Source organism: Salmo salar, chromosome 25 (assembly GCF_965601325.2).
Source record: "Salmo salar chromosome 25, fSalSal1, whole genome shotgun sequence".
NCBI lineage: Eukaryota > Metazoa > Chordata > Actinopteri > Salmoniformes > Salmonidae > Salmo > Salmo salar.
In genome coordinates, this window is record NC_138315.1 from 25,676,676 (window position 1) to 25,685,978 (window position 9,303).

Here is a 9,303-nt window from a genome sequence, read left to right on the forward strand (position 1 = left end):
GCAGGTTTCCATTGACCCAGGGATGCGATTAGTACTTTTTTACTTTCTGAAACGTTCAATTGAATGGAAACAGTGCTGTACTGAACAAGTTGAAAACTGGGAGAGGTTGAGTTGTGGGTTGGGGACACTGAGGTATAATAACAACTGAAGACTGAGTCCAAGTTGTCAGACCGTTGTTTTCAAGGTATTGTAAAACGGGCAAGGGCAATAGGCTTTCAACTGTGCTCAGAGGGTATTTTCGGTATTGCAGTTTAGCTGCAGTACGGACAAGAAAGACAATTCCCATTGACGGCCATATAGAGAAGTCACATTTTTAAATTTCAGACAAGACACTTTAGTTATCAACTTTGTAAACAAAACTTCAATTGAATTATTCAAGTAATTGTCTTAGAGGCCTATTTCCCCCCCATCATTCACAGTTATTAACAGTTCATGCTGTGACGTGGGCGAGCCTATGCCACATGCACACGCTGAAGGTAAAACTCACTCGCTCTCTCGACCTGCTCGAGCCTAATGTATCTGAAGGAGCCAAGGGAATTCTTTGCACCAGACAGAAGCAAGAAAAAGAGTCGCAGCAAGAACCCGAATATGCCATTGTGTTCAGCTCTCAACAGCATCAAAACATGTTTTTTGTTATTAGGATTTTGTTTTTATGGTTGTTGTCATGATGAATGTAGATCGGATAACGATTTGTGTTGCATTGGAATCTAACACATAGCTAGCTAACGGCATCTTGACAGGGTTGTTTGCTAGTTGCTAATATAGCTATAAACACAATGTCTGATAAGATAATTGTGAGGGTAATATTTATTGAGTGACATTAATTGAAATGCTGTCAATAAGGCAACATAGTAGGTGGCACGACTGGCGGGGCTTAGTTAGCTAGCTAGCAATCTGACGTTCGAGTTCACGTGAATCAACGTTCTAGCTAGCAAGGTAGCTATCTAGCTAAAATAATTGATCTAACTAGAATCCACGTGGATCCATTTAAGCTAGATATCTGGCTAGTAGTGAGATCGCAAGCTCACTAACAAGCTACATGTGACAGACCTAGTGTGACTCCAAGTCACTATAACTAATGTTAGCTAGCTACTTTGTCCCCCCAAATAAAATGTATTTTCAAACTATGCAGTTTGCCTAGCTAGTGATTCTCAATAGCCAGTAGCTATCTTGTTTAGCCCCCATTTAAATAACATTAATTGAGGATAGCAAGCTAGTGTGCGTCAAATCGCATTAAATAACTTCCACAAACACTTGTTTCTATAGCTGACTAGGTAAACACCAATACTATCCTGCTATCTAGCTCATACATGCTAAGTAAAAGTTGGGCCAGGTGTAATTACATTGATCATTTTGTCTACATTGCTTGACAGCAAAGTTATTTTAGAAGATTCAGATGAAAAGGTGGTCATCAAAAGCAGTCACAATGCCCCAGGGAAAGATGAAGAAATACAGTAGGTACAGCGGTAAGTGGCAATGTTGATAATGCGAAAGCGTCTGCTGCACATGATCACACTAACTGTGTAAGTAACATCGTTGAGGCACTTGATGATGAGGATGTTGATCACAGTGATATCACTGGTGCTGGATATGCATGATGACACCAGTTGTATGTCAGATGTAGCCCTACATCACAATGATATAGCTGTGACTGTGAATGAATGTGTGGCGCCAGAGGTCCATAATACTGGGGTTAATGATCATGTTTATGTTGTTGAGGACACCCCTTGTGTTCCTGAACACAACTATAGGAGGCTGCTTATGTCACCAGGTGATGTTTCCACACCTCAGCTGAGCAGAGAGGATCCAAATCCAATACCCACAAACCTACGCTCTCTATCCCAGTTTGCCCGCAAATGTTTTCCATACTTTTTTATTGGCGCGAGTGACATTTACCATTTGTTTTCACATGCCACTTACCTGAAGTCCTCCTCTGTGTGTTCCAGCTAACGTTGTTAATCGCATTTTATCCAATTTCACTTGTGTGTTCCAAGCCAGCCGCTGTTGATTCCTTGCCTCTACCAGAGAGCTACCTGACTGACTTCAATGGAGCTGGAGGCTGCTGACGTCACCAGGCAATGTTCCCACCCCTCAGTTTAGCAGGTTAGCCAATTTGACAAACCATGCAGTAGATCCTCAATGGTACAGTAGTTCAGCGCGTTGGTTGAATACAAAGATTCTCTTTTATATTCTACTGTACATTTGGATTGACAATGGTGCTTGTGTGCATCTAAGATGTTTTATGAGCTTTGATGAGAGGCATAACCATATGGCTTTAGAAGTATAACACAGAAACTATTGATAATGCTATCCATAAATCTTACAAACTAGTTTGTTGGTCTCTTTCCTACAGAATATAATTGTACTCGTAACTCTGATTTGGACTGCTGGTTTCTGTCAAAACACCCACACTGATGAAAGTGACCTTGTGGAAAGCCTAGATATCATCAGTCTTTGGGCAAATCCTGATGAGGTTAAATCATGTCCTCTGTCACTTCCTTCCTTTGTCTCTACTCTACAGCACGTGGACATTGCAGCCTTCCTGATCAAGTTCAAAAGCAAGAGAGCTCTCATCGTTTTTTTAATGGTAGACATGGTGGATGTATGCATGTGTTATATATTTCTAGTTGCCCAAATAAATATGTGATTTACAATGACGTAGGCTGCTCATTATAATTCCCATTCAATATATTTTGTCACCCAGTAACGCCTCCTCCATCAGGCTGATGATATCCTTGCCCTGTTGATGGACAATATGCCCCCAGATGCAGAAAAGAGGGAGCACCAGCTCGGCTCATCAAACTGTCCAATCTCTGGAGGTGACAACAGACATTGCTCAATCAGCACTTGAATTTGGCTCATTTGCTAGCCAGCTGAATGGATTAAAGTTTTAATACACAAATCCTTTAGCTATTGTATTTTAACATTTTGTGTGTATTTCGTAGAAGCTGGCAGGATATTGGGGGGGCTGTTCTGAGGTTCAAACAGTTTCATTGTTTAATATCTGCTCATTATTATACTGAGCAATTACAATTACAAAATATAAACTCAACTTGGAACAATTCAACGATTTTACTGAGTTACAGTTCATAGAAGGAAATCAGTCAATTGCAATAAAGAAATTAGGCCCTAACCTTTGGATTTCACATGACTGGGCAGGGGCGCAGCCATGGTTGGGCCTGGGAGGGCATAGGCCCACCCACCGAGGAGCCAGTTCCAGCCAATCAGAATTAGTTTTTCCCAACAAAAGGGCTTTATTATTACAGACAGAAAGTCTTGATGGTATTTGTGAAAGAAAACAAGTAGGTGGCCAGTAGAAGAAGACCAATTTATTTTACTATTTACAGATAACATTTAAGTGATAATGCCCGAGAAGCCGGGGTTTGGAGGATATTTTGGCACGGGTATTGTTATATCCTATATATCCTCAAAATTCCGGCTTTGAGGCCATTATCACCTTTATACAATGGGTTACTAACATATTCAAATAATGATTGACATATTTTCATGAAGAAAAAAAATATTGTCCCGATACAAATCTAGGGTTGTTACCCAAGCCGGCTGGCCGTTTGTTCGCGCTATTGGTTCAGTTGCCAGAGATGCGACCTAGTCGTTCAGTCTTTTTGTTTTGTATCTACATACAGGCTGGCAACGTTCTTATCCCTTGCTTGTTAGCTAGCCAACTATGGCTAACTTACAGTCACATCAAACAGTGCAGCCAGAATAACAGCAAAGTAGCTTATTTAAGCTGTTTGCTAGTGACATTTATTTTGATACATCCATAACAATGAGCTAATGATGTGCAATTTTGCCTGGCGTAGAAACTGTGCTCTCTCGTTAGGACACTTGTTCAGATGAGCTAGCCAACACAATCACTTCAGACTGAAGCTGGAAAGACGGCAAACTAGCTGCACTTTGTTTTGTTTTACCTGTTTTCTATTGATAGTTCTTTGTATATATCCATAAATATGATGCTGATTCATAATTTCAACAGGCTGACAAAAGCTGCCTGCCTGTCTCATCCCGACTCGTTCATTACTATGGAATATTTGGAGATTGAATTTGAATATTGAAACAGTGTTGCAAATGTCGGAGAGACAGAGCAATGTTTATACAAACCTCTGCTGTTGAAAACAATGTTTGTCTAAAAGAAAATGTGAGATAATGTCTAGATGCTTTTTTAGTGGAGATCAAGTTAATATATTCCTTGGCTGGCCTGATAGGACAGTGGATTGCTTAATCAGATGGAACAGAGTAAATAGGAATTTTTATGTCATAGATTTAGCCGGTGGTAACTTGTGGAATAGACACCGGCTGGAATGTGGTTTTAACCAATCAGCATTCAAGATTAGATCCACATGTTGTATAAATTCAGAATATTCCACATAAATAGGAGCAAATTAACATATAGTTTACATCAGGATGAACAATCTTCCACTTCTGTAAGGGGTTCTTGTCATTCTTACTCTGATGCAGCACTTGATTGTTTTTGAATAGCAGGACAGACATAAAGTACCTTATGCTGCACTCATGTTGGTAAAAGACAGGTCAAAGAGATCTCTTGGCAGGGGTTAAAGGGTGGACCCCCTAATGTCACAGCAAATAGTACAATGCATTCGGAAAGCATTCAGACCCCTTGACTTTTTCGACATCTTGTTACGTTACAGCCTTATTCTAAAATTGATTTAAATAGTTATTTTTCCTCATCAATCTACACACAATACTACATAATGACAAAGTAAAAATGGTTTAATTTTTTTGTGCAAATGTATAAAAAAAATGTGTAAGTATTCAGACCCTTTACTCAGTACTTTGTTGAAGCACCTTTGGCAGCGATTACAGCCTCAAGTCTTCTTGGGTATGACGCTACAAGCTTGACACACCTGTACTTGGGGAGTTTCTCCCATTCTTCTCTGCAGATCCTCTCAAGCTCTGTCAGGTTGGATGGGGAGCGTCGCTGCACAGCTATTTTCAGGTCACTCCAGAGATGTTCGATTGGGTTCAAGTCCGGGCTGGGCCACTCAAGTGTATTCAGAGACTTGTTCTGAAGCCACTGATGCGTTGTCTTGGCTGTGTGCTTAGGGTTGTTGTCCTGTTGGAAGGTGAACCTATGCCCCAGTCTGAGGGCCTGAGCAGGTTTTTCATCAAGGATCTCTCAGTATTTTGCTCCGTTCATCTTTCCATCGATCCTGACTAGTCTCCCAGTCCCTGCTGCTGAAAAACATACCCTGTCAACTGTGGGACCTTTTATATAGACAGGTGTGTGCCTTTCCAAATCATGTCCAATAAATTGAATTTACCAGATATGGACTGGAATCAAGTTGTAGAAACATCTCAAGGATGTTCAATGTAAACAGGTTGCACCTGAGCTCAATTTTGAGTCTCATAGCAAAGGGTCTGAATACTTATGTAAATAAGGTATTTGTTTTCTTTTTAATATATTTGAAAAAAAAGTCTAAAAACCTGTTTTCACATTGTCATTTTAGGTATTGTGTGTCGATTGATGGGGAAAAACATTTATTTAATCAATTTTAGAATAAGGCTGTAACGTAAAAAAATGTGTTTAAAAAGTAAAGGGATCTGAATACTTCCGAATGCTCTGTCTCTGTCATCACTCCTAATATTGGTTGGACATAACTCACAATGTCAGTGGCTCTGTAAATACATAATGTTGTGAGGGTCTTATAGAATCCTGGAGTTGGTATATTATATTACTTGTACATAAAGCTTTTGTGAAATAATACAAGGCCATTTTACTGATGAATTGACTGAATAATAATTCAACCTGTGTCCCAATTAACAGGCAAATCATAACTATAACTTGCAGAAACTTCTTTCACCAACTTTTCATTTTGTAACAGGTGGTATGTATTGTTGTGTTGAATAGAAAATATACAACTGCTAGGTCTCCTGAGGTGCACATGTAGAGCTAGCAAGAGCATGTATGATTTAGTCCTCGATAAATTACTTGCATACACAAAATTGCCTTTCATGTTTAGAGTGGTTGTGGGAACTGTGGTGCCTGCAGATTTCCCCTCCCTCACTGGTGATGTTGCAAAAGCAGATTTCCCCTCCACCCAACTTGTCGCAGCCATGCTGATCGACGTCCCAACCTACACTGGCAGAATGCCCAAAAGCTTCCTGAGTCCATGCTTGTGATGACATTGCTGCTCGTGCTCATTCTCGCGCTGCTCCGGTGGAGTAGTCCCAAAATGGCAGCAGCCACGATATAGCGTTTGCGAACGTGAGTAGATTACAGTATGTTGAAAACAATGGTCGGCCATCTCCAGTTCTTTATACCTCAGTTGGCCAATGTTCCGGTTTAGAAAAATGGTTTCGACTAATACAGTTTTCATTTGGTAGTGCAGTTTAACTGATGCCCGGCCCAGAAAGACAATTCCCATAGACGGCCACATAGAGAAGTCAGATTTGAAAATTCCTGTCGGCTCTACTTTTGGTGGGATTAACCTCATGTTGGTTTGCAATTATAATATTGACAAAGTTCCAGTGAAACTTTCTGCTTTTCATCGGCAGGTTTTCTTGTCATGGTCCTTAATTTATAAGCATAATTTTTCTCCGCACAGATATTATATATGTAATAATCGGGACATATTGTATAAAAATACTTTTCTTTTTAGAATATTGGTTCCGAAATAATATCCTATTGGTGAGCCAACTGGTAAATGCAGAGGGTCTTTTACTTAGTTTTAAGGAATTCTTATCAATTTACAAGGTCCTTGTAACACTTAAAGATTTTGCAATTGTTTTAAATGCCATTCCCGCAAGTGTTGATTTATTATTCAGGAATGTGTCAAGACCTGACCCTCAGAGCCTACCTTCCATTGACCCTGTTGACTAATCAGTAGGAAAGATTTTCTCTTTTCGTCCATTCAACAACAGGGCGATACGAACCTTGTTTCAGCAGGATGTTGTATCTATACCTTATGTCATGCCTTATTGGAATGGATTTATTGATAATATCTGTTGGAAAAAAGTTTGGATGTTGCCACACACATACCTACTTGTTAACAAAATTAAGTACGTTTCCTTTAAACTTATTCATAAATATTATCCTGCCAACCACTATATGAAGAAGTTTAAAGAAAACATCAACTCAAATTGTACCTTTTGTAATGACCACCCAGAAACAGTGTTGCATCTTTTTTGGCATTGTATTCATGTAAGAAAACTGTGGCAAGACATCAGTAGATTCATAATTGAACACATTTATGAAGATTTTACACTATTGTGGAGAGATGTGCTGCTTGGATTCTTTACCTACGATATAAATAAGCTGAAACAATTTTATGTAATTCATTTCATTCTTTTGGCCAAATTTCATATTCACAAATGTAAATTTACAATCAAAACACCACATTCTCTTACCTTACAAAAAGAAATTGAACTGTATTTTAAGACAATTAAATACTCTACTAACAAAAAATCTGTTAGAATAATAAGTGTAATTCGGTCCTTTTGTAATGTGATATTGTACCCCCTAGCGGCTAGGGCCTAGCCCAATTGTCCTTTGTATATTATTTATATATACTTGTGTTCCCACATATACTTCCTGTATTGATTTGTTGTTACCACACCCACAAAGTCAGAAGGCCCGTCTTCTCGACCAATCAGACGAGGAAGTGTGATGATACGTATGCCGGCTTACTGTTCGTAGGAAATTATTAAACAGATGAGGGAGAGTGATGACGCGTATGCCAACTGGCATGCCGGGGCAGACGACAGACATGCATTTCTGTTATTAGTGATCCATCAATGATTTGGTTATTTATTAGCTATAATAAAACCAAATATTCTAAATGCAAAGTGGTAATCCAATGTCTTATTAAAACTCAGCTAGCAAGCTTGTCATGTTTGCCCTTACTCATAGTTACTTGTCTTAACCCAAAATAGGTTTACTTCAAATCTGCATAGTCATTATTTAACTTAACATAGCCTTGCAGTCTACTCTTGGTATTTTGCAACAGTTTCTGTCTCTGTACAAATGCATTGTCTTCAACGTGTAATAATAATTAATTAATTGGACTTACGTGACACTTTTCTAGACAACTGAAGCTCTTTTATAGTATAAGGGAAAACCCAACACCCTAACCCCACTTACAAACTCTTTGTTTTGATTTATCTTATTGGCCCACCACCCTACTTTGTTTTTCTTTTTATAGATATTTGTTACTTTTACATTATTCATACACTTCACATACAGTGGCAAGAAAACTTATGTGAACCCTTTGGAATTACCTGGATTTCTGCATAAATTGGTCGTCAAATTTGATCTGATCGTCATCCAAGTCACAACAATAGACAAACATAGTGTGCTTAAACTAATAACACACAAATTATTATATTTTTCTTCTCAATATTGAATACATCATTTAAACATTCACAGTGTATGTTGAAAAAAGTATGCGAACCCCTAGGCTAATGACTTCTCCAAAAGCTATTTGGAGTCAGGAGTCAGCTAACCTGGAGTCCAATCAATGAGAGGAGATTGGAGATGTTGGTTAGAGCTGCCTTGTCCTATAAAAAACACTCACAAAATTTGAGTTTGCTATTCACACGAAGCATTACCCGATGTGAACCATGCCTTGAACAAAAGAGATCTCAGAAGACCTAAAATTAAGAATTGCTGACTTGCATAAAGCTGGAAAGGGTTACAAAAGTATCTAAAAGCCATGATGTGCTGAACTTTCTCCATTTATAGACAAATTGTCGATAAATGGAGAAAGTTCAGCACTGTTGCTACTCTCCCTAGGAGTGGCCGTCCTGCAAAGATCACTGCAAAGATCGAGTCTACGATACATAAAACACTAAACAAGAATGGTGTTCATGGGAGGACACCACAGAAGAAGCCACTTCTGTCCAAAAAAAAACATTGCTGCACATCTGAACTTTGCAAAAGTGCACCTGGATGTTCCACAGCGCTACTGGCAAAATATTCTGTGGACAGATGAAACTACAGTTGAGTTGTTTGGAAGGAACACACAACACTGGAGAAAAGAAAGGTACAGCAGACCAACATCAAAACCTCATCCCAACTGTAAGTTATGGTGGAGGGAGCATCATGGTTTGGGGCTGCTTTTCTGCCTCAGGGACTGGACAACTTGCCATCATCAACGGAAAAATGAATTCCCAAGTTTATCAAGACATTTTGCAGGAGAATGTTAGGCTGTCCGCCAATTGAAACTCAACAGAAGTTGGTTGATGAAACAGGACAACGACCCAAAACACAGAAGTAAATCAACAACAGAATGGCTTCAACAGAAAACAAAAAAAACGTCTTCTGGA

The 9,303-nt window shown here is 39.1% G+C and overlaps 1 long non-coding RNA gene across 2 annotated transcripts; it reads left to right on the plus strand.

Moving 5' to 3' along the window:
• On the plus strand, positions 1 to 6,405 carry LOC106586442 (uncharacterized). 2 transcript variants are annotated; one of them, XR_001324192.3, is made up of 3 exons: positions 18 to 2,103; positions 2,522 to 2,587; positions 2,705 to 6,405. It is a non-coding gene; the product is annotated as an uncharacterized LOC106586442 (long non-coding RNA). The 2 variants fall into 2 exon arrangements; XR_001324191.3 differs by lacking the exon at positions 2,705 to 6,405 and having other exon boundaries at positions 1 to 2,103; positions 2,522 to 2,657.
• The last annotated feature ends 2,898 nt before the right edge of the window (positions 6,406 to 9,303 follow it).